This window comes from Perna viridis, chromosome 9 (genome assembly GCF_037379345.1).
Source record: "Perna viridis isolate PV_CMFRI_1.1 ecotype Kerala chromosome 9, ASM3737934v1, whole genome shotgun sequence".
Lineage (NCBI taxonomy): Eukaryota > Metazoa > Mollusca > Bivalvia > Mytilida > Mytilidae > Perna > Perna viridis.
Window position 1 is genome coordinate 26,060,627 of NC_142453.1, and position 25,300 is coordinate 26,085,926.

At 33.9% G+C, this 25,300-nt stretch overlaps 1 long non-coding RNA gene across 2 annotated transcripts; it reads right to left on the reverse strand.

The window, feature by feature from the left end:
• Positions 1-607: 607 nt before the first annotated feature.
• LOC148607520 (uncharacterized) lies at positions 608-22,836 on the reverse strand. 2 transcript variants are annotated; one of them, XR_015915199.1, is made up of 17 exons: positions 22,697-22,836; positions 21,483-21,603; positions 20,256-20,565; positions 20,024-20,091; positions 19,375-19,425; positions 15,717-15,788; positions 13,359-13,642; positions 12,946-13,031; positions 12,580-12,680; positions 11,681-11,784; positions 8,917-9,297; positions 6,127-6,721; positions 5,523-5,610; positions 4,973-5,073; positions 3,964-4,062; positions 3,056-3,449; positions 608-2,356 (listed from the first exon to the last, which is right to left on the reverse strand). It is a non-coding gene; the product is annotated as an uncharacterized LOC148607520 (long non-coding RNA). The 2 variants fall into 2 exon arrangements; XR_015915198.1 differs by lacking the exon at positions 22,697-22,836 and adding an exon at positions 22,514-22,679.
• Positions 22,837-25,300: the final 2,464 nt, after the last annotated feature.

Below are 25,300 nucleotides of genomic sequence, written 5' to 3' on the forward strand. Positions count from 1 at the left end.
GGAAATAGTGCTGACAGCGTCGTCCGTATTCATTTGATTTTCGTGCGATGACTTTATGGTTATGGTTGTCTAATTGTTATGAAATTTTGATATTTTACTAAATATTAATTAATGATTGCGTCTATTTAATTTTTTAGTTTATGGCCCCTACCATTTTTAAAATAGGGCCATCCATGTAACTGACACACCACACTGTCGGTTTCTGTTAATAAAAAAAAAAACCCAAAAAAAACAAAAAAACTGAGAGCCCAGAATTTTACCAAGCTAACCTATAGCTACATAAAGTGAATGTCCAATCATTATTAACATGACATAGCAAGTTAATTCTGCACATCCATGCAAGTACACCTTCAAGGAAGAATATGTATATGACATGTCCTATGGTTGTGGCATGTCATATTGTGTAATGCTATTTTTCTTTTAAAATTTAAATTAGACCGGTAAAATCAATCCACCAATGAAATTTTAAAAAAGAAACATGCAAAAAAGTTTGAATAGAAGCAATGTGAAGTCTAAACTAGTGGATACCCGACATAAATTCAACATAGTAGATTTGTTCCTTTTCAGTTCATCTTAATTGGCTATAAACAGACTAAAAAGGTAACAGTTTCAGTCAATGATATTTTATTTGTTGTCATTAAACAAACTAACATTCCATATACATTTTTAATTGATTTTTAATTGCTATTTGATAAATTCATCACAAAATGCAGGGAAAAAACAAACATTTTTTTTTTTTTTTAAGATTACTACAATATGTATGAACCAAGTTCAAGTGTAATTACAACTTATGCTAAAATAGTAAAATTGATAAAATATGCTGAAAAAAATAGCTTCATTCCACTTAGATCGGCTACCTTGCAAGGTTAATGAGTCCCATTTACCTGAGGCTGACTGGTTAAGGCAGCAGTAGTTTGCCTTCGCCCAATCTCCGTCTGTCAAAACAGTTCCCCCATGACAAGGTGGCTATGAAATTTGATAATTCTAGAAGAATGAAAGTTTTAAGTTAAAGGAGCAAAAAAATAATTATATCTTCTCTGAGTTATTTTTTCCCTTTTTTTCTTTTTTGCTTGTTAAAGTTTTCACATGAATAAAATTCATGAATGAAAATACACTCTTTCACTGGCGATGAATGCCACCCAGGAAAAACCAACGCTAAAAAACAATTAGATTTTTAAAAAAAGCGATGGAAACCTGTGACTCGAGGTAATGCCGACACCGCCTCCAGAGTAGGCGTTCAAGTCCTACGCCTTGGAAAAAAAAAATAACAGAAATATAACAATAACTTCAACAACAATAACAATAACAATAATTATAACTTCACACACATTTACAAATCTTGTTCCATTTCACCTTATGCTCAATTTTTTTTTTAAAAAACCTGTCCAAAATTTAATTTGCAGTCACATCCATAACTATTTCAATGTAGTATTATCCCACACTGTAATTATATACTTGCATGGAACCAATTTCAGCCCAAGAAAATAATTCCCACGATCAATATAACATTTTCATAACTAGACATTTTTTATCAATTTGAATGTTCCCACAAATTTTACTTGCTTGAACTCCCTGTTTATTAATCATAAAACATTAATGATATGATGGAGATTTAAACATCTTTCAAGGCTGAAAGGAGTCCTTCAAATCTTCAGCTCATTTGAAGCCTATTGAAGCTCATTATTGAGCTTGAGCTAAACAATTGCCAGAAATTATTTAGACAAGATCATATTGAGCTGAATAATTGCCAGAAACATATTTAGACTAGACCTTATTCAGCTGAATAATTGCCAGAAAAATATTTAGATTAGGTCTTGCTGAGTTGAATAATTGCCAGAAACATATTTTGACTAGATCTTATTGAGCTGAATAAGTGCCAGAAACAGACTAAGTCTTGCTGATCTTAATGATTGCTAGAAACATATTTACAGGTTACAAAGATGTATTCAATGATATAAAAGAATTATGTAGTGTTCAGAAACAGTAGGAAAGTTCCTGGCATGAACCAGAAACATAAGGTATTTTGATACTACAGGATCAATAACCAAAAAATAATGTAAAACATATCTTTTTTCCTTCTTTTCTCTTCTGTTTCTATTGCTTTACTTTTCTGAACTTTTGAATTCATTTGTCTTTTATCTTATTTTTTTGTTGCTTTTTTGTACATTGATCATCATCATTTAACAATGTCAATTCCATTGTCTTAATTCTGATCACAAATTAACTCGTTCTTTGACCCCCAAGTTCATGCTCCAGTCGCCACTTGTTGACCTGCAGCTTCTGTCTATTGCTTTTGACCTGCAATTTATTTCATTTCACCGCTTTTTGACCCACAGTGTGTTTTTCCTGTAATTGACTGAAAAAAAATAAAAAGAAATAAAACAGACAAGGAAGAATATGAATATTTACTGTTATAATCAACAAATAATAAAATAGTGAAAGCATCAAAAAAGGGCAATAACTCCCACCATAGTTTAATAGATTTACATGAAAAATTAACCACAAAATTTTGATAAACCATATAGTTTTGGAGATATATATTGGCTAATCAAAAACTAATACAGCCTCTGGCAGCCATCTTGTTAAATCAAGTTTAACAAAAATCATCGAAGTTGTCCCTTTTATTATTTCTGCCAAGTATGGTCTCCATTGGCTAAAAGAATGCAAAGATATATCATTTTTCAGTGACTTTCAGTGGCCACAGCCACCCGATGAGCCACCCAAGCCACATAAAAAGTGGACCTTTGTACAAAGCATTCAGGTCATTAACCCTATCAAGTTTGGCACATGTGATTTCTGAGGAGTTGATCTTTGAAAATTGGCCGATCGGAAGCTTAAATAGCCTCTGGGGACCATCTTGTTTAATCAAGAGGAACCAAAAGTGGATCCTGCATATATCCTATTTGCCAAGTTAGGTTAAAGTTGGTCAAGGGGTTTTCATGTAATTAAGCAAAATGTGAAAAGTTGACAACAGATGCAATAATGAAATAATCCTTTGAGCTACATGAGCTTAAAAGCATGTATGACCTCTTTCATTGTACATTAGTATACATACCTTCTGAAGATTTGACTATGTATACTGGAGCTATCTTTTGTGATCTTTCCCCAAGGACAGACATCCACTGATTACCCCCGCCAAATATAGATATGCCAAAGTCCTCACAAGAAATCCCCCCAGATTTCTTGCAAGAAGTCTCCCTCTCATTCAGGGTTAAGTGCATGTGAATTAGTAAGGGGTTAAATGTGAGTTACATTAGTTTTATGAGTATTTTTTAGTACTTGTTAGGGTTGTTAGGGTTGAATGATATTATGGAAGACAAATTTAAATGGATTTTGAATATTTACTTCCCTCCCAAAAAATCCCCAAAAAGACAAAAATTAGATCAAGAACCAGTTTCCGAATGTCCTGGGCTTCAGCTGGAAGTTTTGCTGTTCTGAGTAAAGCTGTTCTGAAATCACAAAAAGTTTTATCATAGAGAAAAGCATATTATAAAAGGTACATCTGCTATAAGTATTCAGTTGCTTTGAAATTTATGTATATAATAACTAGAGATGTCAAGGAATACTTGAGTATTCAAGTATTGCTCGATAGGTCCGAGAATCAAGCAGCAATTTAGCTACCAGGGTACTCTTATAAAAAATCGCTCTTTCGTGTTTTTCCCCATCCTTGCTACAGCTATAAGTATTCAAGAGTTTTGAAATTTAATTCCTATCTAAAGTCAAGTTTGTTCCACTGATTAAAATTTCTCAAATATGTGATCTGCCATTTTACCTCAATCAATCAACGTGATTTCAGAGGAAATGTATTCAAAAGGTTGTAAAATGTAGAGAAACTCAGATGGAAAGATTCAAACAATGGAGCAATAAAGGTGGTGCATTTGTTTTTGGCAGATGCACTAGATTCTTCGACAGGGTTAATGGTGATATATGATTACCTTCAAACTTATTAAATTTATTACTTACCTAACCAATATGGAAGGACTACATCACCTCTGTAATTCCTGCTGGGTACCCATAGCAGTGAGGCTACTGCCTGTTTGTGTATACAAGCCCTTCACAAAACTGAAAGAGCACAAAACAAAAAGCTAATTTTTCATTGCCCTTGAATAATTTGCATTTGACAAAGAGTATTTTTAACTAGAAATATGTGAGCAAGCTCACAAAAAGAATAATGTTAAGACATTTGTTGGATTATCTCCTTTAGCTTCATCCAACAATAATTATATTCCTTCATGCCTATCTGCATATGAGACCCAGCCTTCATATAAAAATATCCCTTGAGAAGTTCAGAGGGAGTTAGGCCTATGAGGTTTTTACCCTTGATTTGGATTATCTCCCTTTGGAGAAATCTGAGAGTTATGACTTTCCTGCACCAAGAAGTTTAATAGTCATCATGAACTTGTGAATCAATACAGTGTATCCATCTGCACCATGAAAATCGATTTGTTCAACTTGTCTTAGAAAAGCTGAGGATGCTTTCCCTATCAGTGCATGTGGTCCATGCTCTCAGTTTTTAGTGGAGTCTGTGTTGCTCATTTACTTTCGTTCCTTTAAATCATTTTGGTTATTTCATGTTTGTTGTGGGTGTTTTTTTTGCCATGCCTGAGTTTTGCCCCTGCCTTTTCAATTTCCGCTCGAATCTAGGTCCTTGGATTACCCTTCATGCTTATCTACATGTGATACCCAACCTTCCTCCCTTGATTGGTTTAGTTGTGCTTACAAGAAATGTGACAGATGGACGGATGGACAGACAGAGCGATTTGTATACACCCCCTTTAAACTTTGTTTGTGGGTGTATAAAAAATTTTCAGTGTCTTTCAATTTAAAATAGCAGAAAAATATAACTAGGTGATACGTCTTTGAGCCAATCCATATTCTGCAAATAAATGCCCCATAAAAATCAAATGCTGTGGAACATTGTTTAATTTTATTTTTATCAAGGCAGAATTCATTTTTAAAACAACAACTGTACCTTCCATAAACTGGAAAATACTTCCAAATACATGTTCCAAAATGATACATGTATGTACTGTTCAGTGTTGACCTTTACATAAACAGCCTTTAGTTCTTTACCTGTAAAAATTACACAATCAAATAATTCAAGCTGACAAAATTACACCTCATAAAATAACAAATTGCTGGAAAATTCATGATCTCTATCAAATCTTAATGTTTAAAACTGTCATCTGGTAAATGGGCAGATCTTTGGGTGTTTTCAGGCTGTTATTTGCCCATTCTTTGTACAAAATAAACAAAATTCTAAGAGCAATGGCACTGTACATCGCAAAAACTGTGACCGAAAAAAAAAGGGTTCAAAACACACAGTAACATAGACAAGGGTAAAACAGTATACCTCACTCTCCTTTTGAGCAGGGGTATAAGGGGGTAGTAACACCTCTGGAACCCCCATTGGAACCGCCACTATGGTATTGTTAATATAAAAATATCTATACGTCTTGGATATTAAAAAAAAACTATCATTATAAACACTATCAATAAAAGAACAGAGTAAAAGTAGAAACCTTCTACTAGGTTGAACTCTTCTTCATACAATACATTCTGTTTACTGTTTCTTGACCTTCAGTAAACATCCATTGGTTCTGGTGACCTCTGAAATATACACAATACCTAAATAAAGTATACTTTTTTGGTTGTATAAATTACAATTAGGATTAAAAGCAAAACAGATTGTTACATTACAGTTGTATTTGGCAGCCAAACTGCTGTCTATGGCTTTCTAAACCATGATCATGGTTTTTTTTAACTATTAGTTTTTGTCCAACCTCCTTATTTTAAGATAGCCAATCATTTGAGACATTATTTCTGCAGAAATCCTTCCTTGCTTTACTCAGGCAACACAATTTCCCCCCTCAAGCACAACAAGGAAGATTTAGCCTGCAGCAAATTAAAGTGAAGTGGAAGTGCACTTTTGTTCGTTTGCTTCACTGAATGACAACTCAGAAGTGCTATAGAAAATTTATCTTTTAATACAAACTTTAATCTTAATTACCGTCTTCCTTTGACAATTATTAAAACAAAAACTTGCTTTATGAGGAGAAAAAATCAAAATAAGATTTGATAACATAACCAAATGTAAGTACAATATAACATACAATATGTACTCACATTTTACAGAACACTTCTAAGACTAATGTTAACTGATCCAACGTGGTGACATGCTATGAATCTTCCTCATCTGTCTTTTTATCTGTATTTTCTATTTTTCTTTTTGTACATTTATCACCATCATCAGTTAACAATGTTTATTCTATTGTCTTAGTTCTGATCACAAATTAACTTGGTTTTTGACCTCCAAGTTCATGCTCCAGTAGCCACTGTTTGACCAGAGGCTTCTTGCCACTGCTTTTTGGTTTATTTCATGTCAACCATTTTTGACCTACAGATTTCTTCCTTTATTTCTCTTTTTTGGGGTTCTTTTGTCCCTTTCTCATCATCAGATTAACTTGTCAATTCTAATGTCACAATTCTGATCATAAAATAACTTGGTTTCTGGCTCCCAAGTCCTGCTCAAGTGACCACTTTTTGACATACAGTTTATTTCATTCCACCATTTTTTACCTACGGCTTCTTTCCACTGCTTTTGACCAGCAGCTTACTTCATTTTAACATTTTTTCACCAAGGCTTATCTCTACTGCTTTTAACCTGCAGTTTATTTAATTTCACCTCCTCTTGACCAATGGTGGCTTTTCTTTTAATTGACTGAAAACAATAAAAAAGGCAACAATAAATGGGAATACATCCTGTTGCCTGCAGTAAATAATTAACCAGAATTAACTGCGTTTCATATTAAGTGAAACAAGCATTCTGACAGTATTGCTGATGCAACACAGTGTCCCCTTTTGGCCTTTGAACTCATTGCCTTTGTGAGATTTTTTTTATATACATGTATGTGAATTAAAATGGATGGCGTTATTTTCTAACAATCAAGAGAAAATAACTCTTGAACAGCAAAAGCAAATTCCATCAAAATCAAATCTGAGCTTCATTTTACAGTAATAACATTTTTGCATTACAGAAAGCTGCATAAACACATTCTCTTTCTATCACCTGGAAAGTTGAAAAAAAACTTCGTTATTATGAATTAAAGGGCAAATAACTCTAGAATGACAGCAGCAATTTGCATCAAAATGATGAAACATAAAATGTTATGTAATTTTCTATGTCAAAGGGCCACAAGTTCCATATAAAACCATTTTACGCAATGATATTTAAATTTAATTTGTAACTTGTCAAAATAAGACTAGCCAACAAATATGAAATCAATTGGATGAGGCATTACAAAGGAAAGTCTGGAAAACATAAACTTTAATGAAATTTTCTATGTCCAAGGGACACAACTTCTGTAAAAATCATTCAACCGCAACATCATTCGAACTTGTCATGATAAGACTATATAGCAAATATGAAATCAATTGGATAAGGCATTACAAAAAAAAAACCAAGTGTGAGTGATGGACTGACAGACTGACGGACAGACGGAGTGCAAATCTAAGTTCCCTTAGGCATTTGCCGAAAGGGGACAAAAAAACATTTCTCTTTCATCAGTTAGCGAAAGAGTAATCAAGGGAACCAAGGTTATAGCGGTAATCAAAAGAATGTAATCCAGGGACAAAGACCAGACATGGAAAACAGACATACACAACAAAGAACACAAAGTAACTAAATTCATACATACAAAGTAACAAAAACAAATGAGCAAATCGTAATCCACTTAAAACTAGGAGCATGGACCAGGTGCACCGGTAGGGTAAGCGTCCTTTGCTTTTCTAGAAACATCCGCAGTGATGAAATAAGTGTAGTTCAGAAATATAAAAGGGGGCATCCCCATAGGATCCACCTAATTTTCTGATTACTACAGGTCCGGGTGTTAAAAGAATAGGCCTGCAGCAGCGCTAAGCTTGTCGTAAAAGATGACTAAATAGTGCTCAGAACCCTAGCCAGGGGCTAGGGCGCTCTGCCCACAGAGTAACTGGGATGTGTGCCCCAGGTGGTGGAATGGGGTACCCCTGGCGTGTTACATGCTGGGGTTGTCAGGCTATAATACGGAAAACCTGACCGCAAACCATAGTGGTGCACCGTGTTGGGAAAGTGCCACGTTCCTTACATGTTACAGAAGCCTACTGTGGTATTCTCCCGGAGTAGGTACCATAGGGCTCCGCCACAGGAGGCTAAATTGCCCAACCCTACCCACATCTCCCTATTTCCAGTGGCAATCAAAATTTGTCGACCCCATTGTCCTTGTGTCCCATCCCTTTTTTCATTTCATCATCATTTCATGTTCATTTTATCATCCATTTCATGTTCATCGTCTGAATATAGCTGAAATATTGCTGCTCGGACGTTAAACCCCAACAAACAAACAAACAAACTGATTACTACAACAAAAAGTGGGAGGTAAAAGCAATAATGTAAAGCCAATTAAGATTTATTTTTAGAATAAAAACATAGATAGATCTGATCATGTTGAAACTTTCACCAAGGCCGGATTTTCAAAAAACCTTACAGTTTTAAACATATGTGCGAAAAATGTCTGCCATTTTAAGAAATGATGGCCATATTTTTTGTGGGATCATACATCTCCACATAGTTCTATGCAAATTCCTTCAGGAACATCCATACCAAGTTTGGTTCTAATTGGTAAAGTTGTGTCAGGAGATTATTTCAATTTAATAACATCAAAATAGCGAAAAAAAAACGTCAAAAAAGGCTCCAACATGACTTAACAGATTTACATGAAAATTTTACAACATAGATCTCATCATAGTAAAAGTGTTAAGCCTGATGAGATCTATGTCAAAATTTTGATAAACCTAATGATTTTGGAGATATAATCCTTTGGGCTAAGTGAGCTAAAAGCGTATCTGATCTGTTTCTTTATAAAATAATATACATACCTTCTGATGATTTGACTTTACACAAACTGGAGCTATCTTTTGTGATCTTTCCCCAAGGACAGACATCCACTGATTACCCCCGCCAAAGATAGATATGCCAAAGGCCTCACAAGAAATCCCCCCAGATTTCTTGCAAGAAGTCTCCCTCTCATTCAGGAGTTAGTAAGGGGTTAAATGTGAGTTACATTAGTTTTATGAGTATTTTTTAGTACTTGTTAGGTTGTTAGGGTTGAATGATGTTATGGAAGACAAATTTGAATGGATTTTGAATATTTACTTCCCTCCCAAAAAATCCCCAAAAAGAAAGAAATTAGATCAAGAACCAGTTTCCGAATGTCCTGGGCTTCAGCTGGAAGTTTTGCTGTTCTGAGTAAAGCTGTTCTGAAATTACAAAAAGTTTATCATTGAGATAAGCCAATAAGAACAGATATACGAAGTTTCTTATGTATACAATGTATGTAATGTCAGGAGTCAATCTTAGAAATTTTCAAAAGATCACTTGTATTTGCTTAGTATTGCAAGACATAGCAACATGTCCCTAGTGTTGATGTCACCCAAATTCCATAACTCTTGCAAAATTTGTTAAAATTCTATTGAGTCCAAATATGTCTCAGTGGATTAAATAATGTTACACTGAATTTTCATCAACATCATTCAACTGAGGAGACCATGCTTACTATATAAACCAAATATCATTGGAATCAAAGATATTATAAAAATTAGCTGGGAAGTGGCAGACTTTCAAGACTATTATCTGAATATAATAGCATTAAAACCTATGATTTTTCAACACTGTATACTTCTATTCCTCATACTCAGTTAAAATCCTGACTTAAAAACATTATACATCGTTGTTTTTCCAAAAACGATGGTACACCTAGATACAAATATATAGTTCTTGGTAGAGATTTCTCGTACTTTGTAATAATTCCGAATCATCTTCCAAATAAAATGCTGGAATTTTTAATCAACAACATATTTGTCCACTGTGGTGGACGTGTTTTTCAACAAACGGTCAGCATTCCAATGGGAACAAATTGTGCTCCTTTACTGGCTCTGATCCGAAATATGTTTAGCAAGATTGAAGTCATCACTACAGAAGTTTTATAGTCATCATCATGAACTCATGGATTGTTATGGTGTATCCATCTACACCATGAAAACTGATTTATTCAAAGGGTCAAAGTTTTCCTTTCCTCGTTTGTCTACCCCGGACTTGACTTTTTATGAGCAATTTGGCGGGAGTTTCTATAAAAACAGAGGACATTTACCCTACCAGTGCACCTGGTCCATGCTCCCAGTTTTTAGTGGTCTGAGTTGCTCATTTGCTTTTGTTACTTTGTAAGTATGATTTTAGTAACTGGTGAATTTGGTCACAAAATGGCAGCAATTTTAAAAATAGCCACCTAAAAAACATTTCAATGTTGCTAGTCTACTCAGAATATCAAGATTATTTTATTAATGGCGCTCATCTTCAATATTCTTCTATGGTGGAGGAAATAATAACAAAATAGCAAAAATAGTATTTTCATCTGATTCTGAATAGTAGTTTCAAATAACAAGAGGATTCCAGGAACCTTAATTGCTCACCTGGTTGAATTTTGTCTTTCAAGGGCAGTAAATTTAAGAAGAATTTCTCTCATAGTTTTCAAGATGATAGCTGAAAACTGTAAAAAAAAAAAAAAAATGCCATTTTTCCCTTTTCAAGGGCAATAACTCTTAACAAGGAATCATCAGACAAATTTTATCCTTGAAGACTTTTTTAATCCTAATAATATGAATCATTTCAGATATTAGAAGAATTTGGCTAAACCTAACGGTTTTGGAGATATATCCAAAAAACTATTGTCTGACCCCTGTTCTCTTTTTTGCAACGGCAGCCATGTTTTTCAACAGATCAAAAATCCCCACATCAGTTCTATACCCTAGGGAACATTCAACCAAGTTTGGTTCCAATTAGTCAAGTAGTCAGGAGAAGATTTTTGAAAGAAATAACATAAAAAATAGCAAAAAATGTTTATAAAGGGCAATAACTACAACATGGCTTATCGGATTAAAGTGAAAATTTGACCACAGATAGATCTAATAATGCTGAACACTTTAACCCAGTCAAAATTTAGCTAAACCTAACAATTTTGGAGATATATGCGAAAAAACTACTGTCTGACTTTTCTATTTTTAGTAATGGCGGCCATGTTTTTCAACAAATCAAAAATCCCCACATCAGTTCTATGCAGGATACCCCAAGGAACATTCATACCAAGTTTGGTTCAAATTGGTCAAGTAGTGTCAGAGGATGAAAGTTTTGAAAAATTGTTAATAACGATGGAGACGGACGCCAAGTGATGGCAATAGCTCACTTGGTCTTCGGCCAGGTGAGCTAAAAATGTTGAAAAAAGGGCAATAACTCACACATCAGTAGACATATTTTCATGAGAATAACCACTCAGATAGCTCTCATCATGCTGAATACTTTTATCCTGTCAGAATTTGGCTTAACATAACGGTTTCGAAGATATATGCAAAAAACTGCTGTCCGACCCCTATCTTCTATTTTATTTATGGCAGCCATGTTTTTCACCAGAGTCTAAATCAAAGCAAAAACTTTGTGCAGGATATCCTACGGAACAATCGTTTTAAGTGGCATCCAAATCCATTCAGTTGTTTCAGAGGATAAGACGTTTGAGAAATTGTTAACGATGACAATGATGGTGGACACCAAGTGAAGGCAATAGATCACATGGCCTACTAATTTATTACTTACCTGACCAATAAGGAAGGACTGCATCACCTCTGTAATCACTGCTGGGTACCTACAGCAGTGAGGCTACTGCCTGTATATATACTGTATACAAGCCCTTCACAAAACTGTAAGATGCAAAAAAACAAAAAGCTTTAATATTTCAGTGTCCTTGAATAAAAAAAACTCAGGAAACTTTAAGCAGACTAAATGTGAAAGGTGGGTAGTGGCCTTAATTGACATATTACAATTGAATTAAGATTAAATGTGAAATTACTGAGCACATACTGTATTTTCCGGACTATAAGTCGATATTTTTTTTTCAACAAAGGGTCAGCCATGACTTATCGTCCACTTATAAAGATTTTTCAAGAAAAAATGTTCATTTACAATGCATTTCATTAGATTTGTTCAGTTCACTTTTGATTGCTTTAATTCAAAATTTTGAGTAAACTGCAATCAACGAAAGCTGTCACTCAAACTGTCAAACTGGCAATTGAACTTTAAGATTATTGATCAGTGCTGCTTTCCATTTTGAATGAATACCATGATAAATAATAAAAACTTTGAAACCGTTAAAATATATAAAATATAAACAAACACGAGATGATACGTTTTTTTTAACTGGAAAGACATTATCGAGTGTTCCGGAGTTATCCGTCCTTTGATATGCAAATTTATACCCATTCAGGGTATGTCGTAGTACATAAGTAACATCGCTAGAATATATGCTGTTAAAAACAAACCGCTCAACTCGGATCACAGCTAACACCTACAATATACATGTACATGTCTGACCCTTGATTTACCTGCCGAATTTTACTTTTTTTCGTTGATTTTGGTCAAAATGAGGCAATTCGACTTGTACTCCACATTGACCTATAGTCCGAAAATACGGTATATTATTAAAACAAGTACTGTACCTTCCATAAACTGGGAAATACTTCCAAATACATTTTCCAAAATGATACATGTATGTACTGTTTAGTGTTGACCTTCACATTAACAGCCTTTAGTTCTAAACCTGTAAAAAAAATACATACAATTGTCCTTACACAAACATCATTTTTTCATAAAAACAAATAAATCTAGCCAACAATAACATTTTACCAAATAATACATTCATTGCTAGAAAATTCTTATGGGCAGGTCTTGGAGGGGGCCCATTTGCCCATTTATACCCAAATTTTGCAGTATTATAAATATAAAAAAAAATTCCACTTCCTTGATTTTAATCAACTTTTATCATTATAAACACCATAAAAAAGGAAAATAGGAAAAGCAGAAACCTTCTACTAGGTTGAACTGTTCTTCAAACAATAACTTCTGTTTACTGTTTCTTGACCTTCAGTAAACATCCATTGGTTCTGGTGACCTGTAAAATATACACAATACCTAAATAAAATACACTTTTATATCAATTAAGCTTAGTTAAAACTGATTCTTACATTACAATTACAATTGTTAGCAATGTACTGGATTTAATTCTTTGTATCAATTTCTGTCAAAACTGCTGTCTATGGCTTTCTAAAAAGGGATCATAGTTTTTGTTTTAACTATTAGTTCTTGTCCAACTTCCTTATTTTAAATCTGACTAGGAAGGATTCATGAAAATAAAATACTTTCTACTAGATACTTGTTGTGAACAGACTGGTAGACACCAATTTCCTCGTTAGGTTTGTATAAATTTAAGATTACTTACGTCTTGACCAATATAAAGAATCTGTAATCGTGTTGCTCCTGCTTTGTGATATATTGACCAGTATCCTCTGGGGGCCATGATGAGAGGTTATTTCACATTGAGCAGGGTACCTTGGTATGTAGTCAAGACTTGCTACATACAAAAGGGCAGTATCACTGAAATCTGTGGACCATAATTTCAGTGAAGATAGCCAATCATTTGAGGCATTGTTTCCACAGAAATCCTTCCTTGCTTTACTCTGGCAACACAATTTTCCCCCTCAAGCACAACATGAAAGATATAGCCTGCAGCAAAGGTAAGTGACGTGTAAGTGCATATTTTTGTATTAATTACTTTCATTGAATGATCACTCAGAAGTGATATAGAATGCTTATCAATTTTTAATTTGAGTACATGTCCGTCAAGCTAAATTATACTTTAATCTTTAAAAAAAATTAAAAAGCAGAGGACGCTTACACTACCGGTGCATCTGGTCCATGCTCCCAGTTTTTAGTGGAGTCCAAGTTGCTCATTTGCTTTTGTTGCTTTGTATGTATGATTTTGGTTACTTTATGTTCTTTGCTTTTTGATTTTTGCTCAATTAGAATACGATGTTATGTAGGATTTTCTTATTCATTTGTCAGAAGATGTTGTTGTATGTATGGTTTTAGTTACTTTATGTTCTTTGTTGTGTATGTCTGTTTTCCATGTCTGGTCTTTGTCCCTGGATTACATTCTTTCGATTACCACTATAATATTGGTTCCCTTGATTACTCTTATATCTAATAATTATTTTATCATTGGCGGCATAACCGTAAGATTAAGAACAATATCACATACAATAAATACTCACATTAAACCTTATTTTGATGTGTATTGTGCGCACTTTTTTTACCAGGAAACTAACTTCAGAACACGGGGTGTGTATAATACACCCATACATCGTTTCAACACATTTTTACAGACCTTAGATCAGTCCAAAATTAACGACCTTGAGGGAGTCAACATTGAATCAGAGACCACTTATGAGCTGCCAAAGCATATTTATGGATTTTTTATGAGTTTTTCGTTGACTTGTTACCTTTGTAAGCATTGATTGTCAATAAAATCTTCTTGAACAAAATCTGGTTTTGATTTATTTTCTCCCAAAAGAACATGTCAGATTATGTTTACAACCGCCATACTTTCATTTTTGTGTATCGATTAACTATATAATATGTATATAATTATGTCTTTACAATGTATACGACTATTCCTGACTTGTGGACCAACATTTTGTCAACATTGATCTCCCTTTGGAGTGGGTGTCTATTTGGAACATGCAAGGTTTTCCATCCGATATCAACGATACTTTAGAAAATCTCGAAAGTCAAAAGGGAATTTCTCATTCTACTGACCCTGCCATAAATTTTCTTTACCCGGGATACAAATGAAAATCATCCTTATGTAACCTACCAACAAAATGAAACACCCTGTAAATTTTAGAAACACTGTTGTGTTTGTCTGCTGGGGATTCCATTTCCATTCGAGTTACCTCTTTTTTCTGCACCCGAATCCGAACATTGATTAGAGACTTTGAAATTATTTGAAATAAGTAATTAAAATACACACAAGTTTAAACAATTTAATTACTAAATAACAAAATCTTGGGCACATTGCTCATAGTGCTCTAAAATATTTCCATTGGACAAAGTAGTCGGTTAAAAAAATATACTGTTATTTACGCATAGTATTGAACTCTACTTCATAGTTAATGGATATTCTACTTTTTGAAAATATTGACTTCCTTTTTTCATTGAACTAATATCAAAATCCTTATCCAGTGTAAATACTATAATTTTTTAACACAAACCCTTTATGTATCCCAGACACACAGAGAAAATTCTGCATCTCATTATCACGCCGATCTATCAACACACATGCCCTATTTGATGACCGTCTGCATTGTTCACTCAGACCCCTTAATTGATTGTAGTAAAAACAGTCCTTTTTCTAGAATTAGCAATTTTCAGAAATTGATTACTCTCAATAGAAACCTTTCAAAGGTAATTAAAACGTATGTCCAAGACAATTTCAGCTATTGTCTACGTTACGTATTTCTTACTCGAACAGTAAATGAATACACATAAACACTGACAAAACAGATAAATACAAAAGTAACAAAAACAATATTCTTTAATGAAATAAATACACAAAACAGACAAAATGGTCCATTCTATTTAAAAATAAAATAAAGTCAGTAATGTTCGTGGTTCCATACATACATCGGTAAAAAAGTTTTTTACATCAACTTTTAAAGGAAACCAACCCTGCGCATTATACACAAATGCGCACTATACACACCAAAATACCGTAAAACACGTCAAAGACTAATGTTACCTGATCTAATGTTGTGACATGCTGTATATCTTCATCTGTGTCTTCATCTGCGACTTCATCTGTTTCTTCAGGCTGTATCATAAAACTTTGGCGTTATGCTCAGGAAAACAAAATCATTTTTACAAAGTACAAGTTCGAAGTGTATAATTCTACCTACAAATCATGCAGGGAACCAAGCAAGTAGTCCTGCTGGAGCTTTCAGTCCCTTTATAAGACCAAATAAAGGCGGCTAATGAAAGAAACACTACAAAGTACCAGAAACTTGTAGATAGTTGCATGCAGCAGGATGGAGTCCATGGTGACTTGAAATAGAAGTTGTATAAAGAGGCTTTGCAGGGCAGTCATTATGGACCTTGGTATTGGTAGGGACTGATTATAGAAATGTGCAGAGAGACATCCCAATGGACTTGGAGGAAGAAAGAAAATGTGTGGGAAAGTGCAGTGTACTGATGAACAGTTATAGTAAAAAGAAAGTGCAGTGTACAAGTGAACAGTTATAGTAAAGAGAAAATACGTGAAAAAGTGCCGTGTAATTGTGAACAGTTATGGTAAAATGAAAATGGAAAAAAAACATTCAGTAACTTAAGAACATAATAGCAATTACACCAGGAGAATCGGAATCATGTAGGCCATCCAGTTCCAGGTTCAGACTGGTCACCTGAGCAGGCGCACATCTGGATGTTGTGGAATATCACCGAACAGCCATCCATAAGATGTTATAAAGGTAGAGGAAGACAATAAATGATTCACGTTTACCAGTGTAACACAATATTTTGACAGAACTCTATAGATCCCAGGGTTTTTTTCCTGGATTTTGAATGCTTTAGTCACTTTAGCGTGAGAAAATGAGGCCCATTTTAATGGTATATTTTTAAAGTAGTATTTGCATCTGACATAAGATATTTCAGTATCATCTGTTATTTACAGCACTGTGTAAAGACATTAAATAAAACTTAAATATACATTACATATGAGTAAAGCACATTATTTTTTTTACTATCATGTCAGCATGTTTTTCAGACAATCCAAATAGCAAATATACCTGAGATTAAAAAAAAAAAAAACTCTCTACCCTTTAAGAATCATCAAAAATAGAAATCCTTTTAGGACACTCTTACACTTAATCGGGGACTATATATGTGACGAGACTATTCACTACACTGCTCCATCGAATCAAATTGATACAGATCAAATTAATATAGCCTAGCTGGCCGAGTGGTCTAGGGCGCTGGACTTTGTGCAGGCGGTGTTGCCATAGATGTCACAGCTGTATATATATAGCAAGATTTCAACAGTGCTTTTGGGATCCAGAGCGAGTTATATGACAATTTCACAGTTATATTCAGTATTGGTCTCTGAGGAGTTTATTGATATTGCCAAAATGTAACTACAAAATGGAGTAACACCTGAGTACTCGTCATTATTGTCATTCTGAAGTCTTTCGTCAATGACAGTAATGACGAGTGCTAGAAAAATCACTGAATCTTTTAAACCATGTTTTCAGCAGTTTAAGTAGTACATGTATTAAATTTAGCAGAAATATAAAAAAAAGTAAGACCACTCACAAATTACCTGCATATCTATACATGGATATTTATATGTATTAAAAAGAATTATTTTTAAGTGTTGTTTAGTCAAACTTATCTTCAATACTTAAAGCTAAATATCTAAGACGACAAATCACGAATTTGGGACTTTTCCCCTATAATTTCAACCCAAAATAAATAGAAGAAATTGAGGCACAACATGCTAGCAAATGTCAGACATCATTGACGAACAACGGGATTTGCAGCCAGATGACTAGTATTGTAAGGAAAATCTTATGGCTACTTGCGAAGAATGTTCATGTTGCTGGTAAAAAAAAATAATAGAACATTTCCTGCAATTGTAAGCTTGACAAGTCATCATGTTTTGGTGATTAGATAAATATGATCGTAGAAATATTTACGGAATATTTTTTGTTTATATATTATTTGCAGTACTTGTATAAGTACCAAACCAACTTAGAGACGTCACGAGCCAATCGGAATCTATTGGTAAAAATAAAGAAACTCTGGCTATGGTCTTCCTGCAGATAGGGGAGTTCTGCAAGATGGCTATCCACTTCTATTTCAAGAATTTCGAACTTTGCATAGCCTTGAGCATTTTGTAAAAGCGCATTTTGCATTGAAGATATTATTTATTTTTGTTTACGTGGGTATGATTTATCATAAGAGTCTAATTTAATGCAAAGGTGGTCTTTCCCTTTAAGTTTTGAGAACTTTAGGTTTGTGTGAAACGATCCGTAAAAATCAGCTTTAAGGTTTCTGAGAATTCCAACCAAATCGGAGCATTTTAAATTTTTGGCAGAAAAAATCAGTTGCCACGGCAACTTGCAACATATTTTTCCATTTTTTTGCATAAATTGTTCAGCATGCAAAACACTAACTTTGTACCAAATTTCTGGTTCCTAACCAAATATTTTTCCAAAATAATGCAATGTCCTATATTTCATACATGTGAACCTACCATTGGTAGGAAAATCTACCGCACCATAAACTAAGTGCCCAAATTGTCAAATTCATGTTTTTCCTAATTATTGCACTTGATCCTAATAATTGTTTTGTAATTCGAGATTATCCCCGTACTAGTGAATTTCTATGATTTGGTTTGTCTAGGTTCACTTACAAATTCAATACATAAGTACATATACTTTAAAAGTTTGTAATAAATCAATAGACCATGACTACAGGGGCATATACATGAAAAATGATATGGAATTTTAATTTTTTTTGTGATGCTAATGCAACTTAACAAAATACCATTGACCTGGCATGAGTAGTTAACTGACCTAATCAAAAAACTTAACATTAAAATTTTAACATGAAATTTCAACGTCAATAAAACATCAAAAAGATATGCAACTGTAATGTAGTGATAATGCAACTGCATACCAAATACAATTGATCTAGCAAAAGTTATACAGTGATTCATGTTTAACTGACTTAAAATGTATGAGAAATCTTACCATAAATTTTTTACAAAGACTTTGACTGGGCCATAAAAATTGATTACAAGAGACAGATTGTGATGTAATGACACTGACATGAAAAAACCATACTTTAGTCCATAAGTGATACAAAAATTCCTAATTTAGGAAAATCAATAGACAAATAATGGTACCTGTATGTATATATTCTACCTAAAGAATTTTGTGAAATTCTGAATTAATTAATTTGAGATAAATACTGTAATCTGATTGGTTAAAATAATTTTGTTATATCTCAATGGATAAAAAAATATTGACACGCCCCTATTCAGTTAAATTCAGAGCTACTTTTCTCATGTTTAAAGATAAAAATATGTTTTAAAATTAATTTATAAGAATTGACAAATTTTTTATCATAGGCAATTCTCAAATAGCTCTGAGTTATCCAGCAACATTGTCCATTTCGTATAACCTAACTAAAAATTTCTGACATCAGTCTAGATACTTCATGGAGCGAAATGAAAATAAATAGTATTACCCTGATATGGTTGAAAATAAATTTTCTGACCCTCCTCAGAATCAGATCATCATCCCAAAGTTTGCACAGATCCATTCTGTCAGGTATGACAAGAAGCATCATTATTGTTTGTTGTGTGATATAAAAATTATTTGTAATTAAGTTTCACTTACTGGCACAAATCCACCTAAGTGCAGTTCCCCCCTCTTCTCAATGTGGTTCAGCTATAAATTAAAAGAAGAAAATGGATACATATATCATAAAAAGCCAGGAAATCTGATGTTACAATATACCAGATAAAAACATTATTTGTACACATACAATGTACTTACTTGGCTTAACATGTACTTAATTACAAATCTAATGTCTTATGTTATAAAATCACTTGCACCGAACACCCTGGCTACTCTTCATGAAAGGATAGAATTATCTTCCTTGTATCTTATTACTTTCAGTATCTTCATACATGACCTCTTTTAATCAAAATTAAGATTTAGGAGGGCCTAAACATGCTTTAAAAACCTGCTAATCCCAAGTCTTTCTTAGGAAAACATTGTCACAGTTATTACTATCTTGATTCTATCATCCCCATCTGCATACATGTATTTATATTGCCTAGCAGTCTGATATTGATGTAATGATAAAAAAAAATATTTCAGAGGTTTATTACCAAAATGAATAGATGGACAAATCTATATGGTAATTTCTTATACCCCTAACTTAGAAGGGTATTAAAAAATAATATATGTAGTTAATAAACTGTTACTGAACATATTCATATACAATAACTGACAAAACAAGCTTAGCAGCATTGTTACTAACCTTGACCTGCTGGTATCCACACCAGTGTTTCCACAGTGTCAGAACCACTGTGTAAGAATTGCATCAACCTATCATAAAAAATAGAACTTCATTACCTTTTAATTGAGAACAGCAGACATGTGATCCTTCAGAAAACAAAAATAAAACAAGTGTGCATGTATACATGTATATTAAACAGCTGATAGAGAATATGAATTGATTTATATTTATGTATCAATAAATATCAACAAACCTTTTTATGAAAGGGTCTACTCTTTCAGCAATTATGATGATTTGCTGTCTTTGGAACCGTGGGATGCAATTCTGTAGCTGTCTTTCCCCAGGAATCAGACTGAATCTTCTCCCGCCAAAGACCTCACAAGAAATCCCCCCAGATTATCTTGCAAGTAGGCTCACCACCCCATTCAAGGTTAGTGGTTTTAGTAGTATTAGTTGAACGAGAATGGACGAGTGTTTTGAAATGAAGAATTCAGTCAGAGGGTCCTGTAACCTATGGGAACTTGGCTTCTGAAGCTTGCTATTCTGAGTACAGCTGCCATTTTCTGAAATAAATAAATCATCTTGTAATTTTGGAAAACCATTCAATAACATGATTGTTGGGGTTCAAAGCCCGAGCAGCAATATTTCAGCCAGATTCAGGTGATCATTCAACAACATGTATTAATTGTAAATGAAATGATGCAAATTCAAATGTTACCTTAAATATATATACATTTTTGAAAAATAAAAATTGAGCACATTTTAAAATAGACTTAGCATTTTATCATTTGTATTGAAGCCTCATTTACTCACAAGTTCAGTTTAACTTCGGTACAATCAGGGGTTGAAGTACAACTTAGTATAATTAGGAGTTGAAGTACAACTTTTACACAATCTATCATACACTACATTGTATAATAGTACCTTCGTCATTAAGATTATTGCATTAGGCGAGTTATTCTTTTAATTTTTAAAAATTCTCTGGTACATTTTATATTTTAAGGTCAAAAATTCTAATAGGGAGACAAACAACTTCAACTCAATGAATATCTTACTTAGTATAATCATATGGATATTTTTTTCAATTAAAAGCTTTTTTCTAAAACTACAAGATTTTAAATTATACACATTAGAAGCAGCTTAAAAGTGCTAATTGCTACATTTAGCCTTTTCACAGGCAATAACTCAAATTTGGAGTTGCCACACAAGTTGGACTCAATAATGAATACAAATGTATTTCAAGGGCTTAATCTGAAAAAGCATTTTCCAGAATCTTGTACGTTTATTGATAAAAGTTGCTTCATCAGCATACTAATGACATAGTTTAAGTACATACCCTGATACATTTGGTGACAATCCTCTGAGTAGTTAGAAATGAAAATAATCTAAAGTAAGGTTAACTACAACAGATGATGACAATACATGTACATTTAGCTCAGGTGGACTGTAAGCTGAAAAAATGCAAAAGTGAATACTTTACCTGACGTATAAGCTTCTTTGACCATAAGATAATGGCTGACCTACAGGAGGGTAGGCTGACCCTTTCTATTGTACATGATGTGGACTGCAGGGGCTTCCACCTCACACCACTCAGAATGTACCTTTAAAACAAAAAAAACCTTTTTCAATTTACATGTAAAAATCAGTATGATGAATTCACTGCTGTGTGAAGTGAGCTCCACAGACTGAAAACATACGTTTGTGAACATGTACATCTGACAGCACAATTTGTGGAACCAACAAAAATAGAACAAAATACACACATGTAGCCATCCACACACACATGTACTGGTACATGTTTGTTTTTGTAATGCACTATGCCATGACAATTTAATGAAAATGTGTGTCAGCAAATAAAATATTCAATATTAAATACAATAATTTAATGCTTATTTTCTATGACATACCACAAATCTATGGCAAGTTCACAATTATGTGTGCATGTGTGTATGTGGTGGGAGCTATGCTAGAAAAGTCTTGATAATAAACAATTTGTATCATATTATAAATTGGAAAGAAAACTGGAGTGCCCCCCTTTTGGGCATTTTCAGATTATAGATCATACAAGGATTTTTATAGTCTACTGTAAAAATCCTTGGTACATACATGTACATGTATAAATGTATACATTTACATACAGTAGGGTCTACTAAAATTTCTTCAAGTACATATGTAGTTAGGAAATTTATATTAATACACACTCCCTAATGAAGTCAAGATTAGAAATTTCATATCATCAAATACCCAGTAAAAATTTGTTTTATTAAGCTATTGAGCCATGAAATAAATATGATCTTACTTTATGCTAGTGACAAAAAAAAAATTAACCACTTGGAAGGAGTGATTTAAATTTCTGTGAGAGATAGCTCACCAATTAAAATTTTCAAAGTTATCTACATACATGTATTTCATGGGAGAAACCGGCTCTCCTGAAGCCAATTTTTTTTTTTTTAATGATTAAAAAATAAATGTTACAGTTTCCAAACTTTCAACTTTACATTATACATTAACCTGTATTTTGAGTGCCATAGCCAGGCCAAAGCAATGTGGAAGCCTTTCATAGCACAGAAAAGGGGGAATGACTTCTCGAAATTGAAATTTTAACTTACTAAATAACCAATACTCACAGTGACATCGCCTTAAAACAAATCATTTATAAATATAAACAAACAAGTGACAGATAAAATCACTTACCTTTGAAGCCAAGTGACAGCGCTCTAAATTTCTTTTTTATACAACATGTTTCCTACTCCTTTAATTGCTACTGCCTTGTACGATAGCAGATGGCCAACTGACATAATAGCGGGAAATCTGTAGATAGAAATTACAGGAGCCAATAGAATTGCAACAGTGCTAGTGCGGTCCAATAAGAATTAAGATTATTTGAAATAAGGCCCGACATAAACCGAAAATGACCGAATTAAGACGATAGGTTCAGTTGTTTTCCTACGGAAACTGATACGAATTCGTGGCCTGGAGATAAATTAAATATAGCCCGAAATCAGGTCATAAGAGCGATGAATTAATTACGCAAAAAAAAAAATCCAACTCAACATAACCCCCAACACACAAAAATGACCTGCAGATAGTAGCCTGACGGACGTATTGCTTTTCCGAAAATTAAATTTTGGGTTTTTTTTACTTTTCCGATTTTTTTTTTTTTTTTTTTTTTTTTTTACGAAAATTATTTGCAGGTGAGATACATGTATTGGCAATACAAATTATTATAGAAATTCCATTTATCTTTTCATCAAGATGTTACGAAATGGTTGAATATTACATATACTATAACACATATTACCAATGGCAGCATTTATTAGTACATACAAAGTAAACAACTACATCATTACAAACTCCGGAGCATTGGTCTCTTCCACGCCTGCACTACTTTTGCCCTTCCAGAATACCACTGCCACCGACTTGAAGAAATTTGTGTTCAAATCGAACACGTTTTCCTACGCAGAACAAATCGGACGAACGTCAACGGTACGGAACTGGGGCTGCCTTGGAGTTTGACATCATTAACCACAAAAAATAGATGGGATATTTTGACATTCGAATCTATTTACTGATTAATTACGTTTCCTCACCGTCACCGTACCATTATTAGTTTATTTATCTGGTCGCCAATTTGAACAGTCTACGAGTGGAAATACGTACTCCAAAAATCATGTTTAAATTTGAAAAAAAGACGCGTTAATTTAATAAAATAACTTTGAATCATAACAAGTTATATACCATACATCATTGTTTTTGTTTATTTAAATGTAAATATATAGCTATTTAACTCCTTCACATCACCAGACTTTGCGAACTGATCGTGCGACGATGTCTAGATGGCGATCTATGAATAAATATCCAGAATAGTAGTTGATATATTATTTTCAATGGTCACATAGAAAAATAAACACTATATAGATACTAAGAAACATTTATTTACTCAGATAATTCAAAATTACGTGCTCTCTACCACTCTTTGTGTAGTAGGACCGTTTTGAAATGTTAAGTCAATGGACTTGTGTGCCCAAGTCTAAAGTACACTCTAAAAATGACCAAAATCCCGAGTCAAAAAGGGGGCGATACCCTCATAAAATAACCGTGTTAAAATGATACGTGTTACTTTTGGTCCGAAAAGCCAAGCGATTTCAGGAAGTAAACTTAGTGAGTAATGTACGCATGCGTACATGCCTTTCAATTTTTTTGACGGGAGGCTTTAAAACTACTTTTTTTAGATAAAAAAACCCGTGCAGGTCCGGGTGTTAAAAGAATAGGCCTGCAGCAGCTCTAAGCTTGTCGTAAAAGGCGACTAAGTAGTGTTCAGAACCCTAGCCGGGGGCTAGGGCGCTCTGCCCACAGAGCAACTGGGATGTGTGACCCAGGCCGTGGAATGGGATACCCCTGGCGTGTTACATGCTGGGGTTGTCGGGCTATAACACGGAAAACCTGACCGCAAACCATAGTGGTGCACCGTGTTGGGAAAGATGCCACGTTCCTCGCACGTTAAAGAACCCTACTGTGGTGTTCTCCCGGAGTAGGAACCATAGGGCTCCGCCACAGGAGGCTAAATTGCCCGACCCTACCCACCTCTCCCTATTTCCATTGGTAATCAAAATTTGTCGACCCCATTGTCCTTGTGTCCCATCCCTTTTTCATTTCATCATTATTTCATGTTCATTTTATCATCAATTTCATGTTCATCGTCTGAATATAGCTGAAATATTGCTGCCCGGACGTTAAACCCCAACAAACAAACAAACATTCAAATGGAAAACTGATAAATTTGTCAGATATTTGTTCAATGGTAACAGTCATGGATGAAATGGGAAAGCTGAAAGTCGGTGTCAATGTCGACATTCAAAGAACGCACGGTAATCTGCACTTATCCATATGACCTAAATCGGTTGCTAATAACTCCCCAGCATAACTGGGTTTTTCGTCATTTACCATTTAAGCTAAGCATGTTGATTTATGTGCACTGTTATAGAAACGAATGTGACGAACGTGTCTATTTGTTTCGTTGGTTTAAATTAAACAGGTTGGTGTAACTTTCAATTTATGATGCATCAGCCTGATAGGCCTTCAAGGATTTGATGTTACAGCTAATACTAGATACTGGGACTGGTCACTCCTAACAAAGTCTATATAATGTACAAAAGTAAATATGGCTCCCGGTCTAAATACTGGGTCAACTTTAAACATGAGATTTGGAAGGTTACTTGTTCATCTTTTGATCGCTACTCTATTTTTAAAAATGGGTGAACTCTTACCAAAGTTTCATCAGTTTACTTCCTACTTATT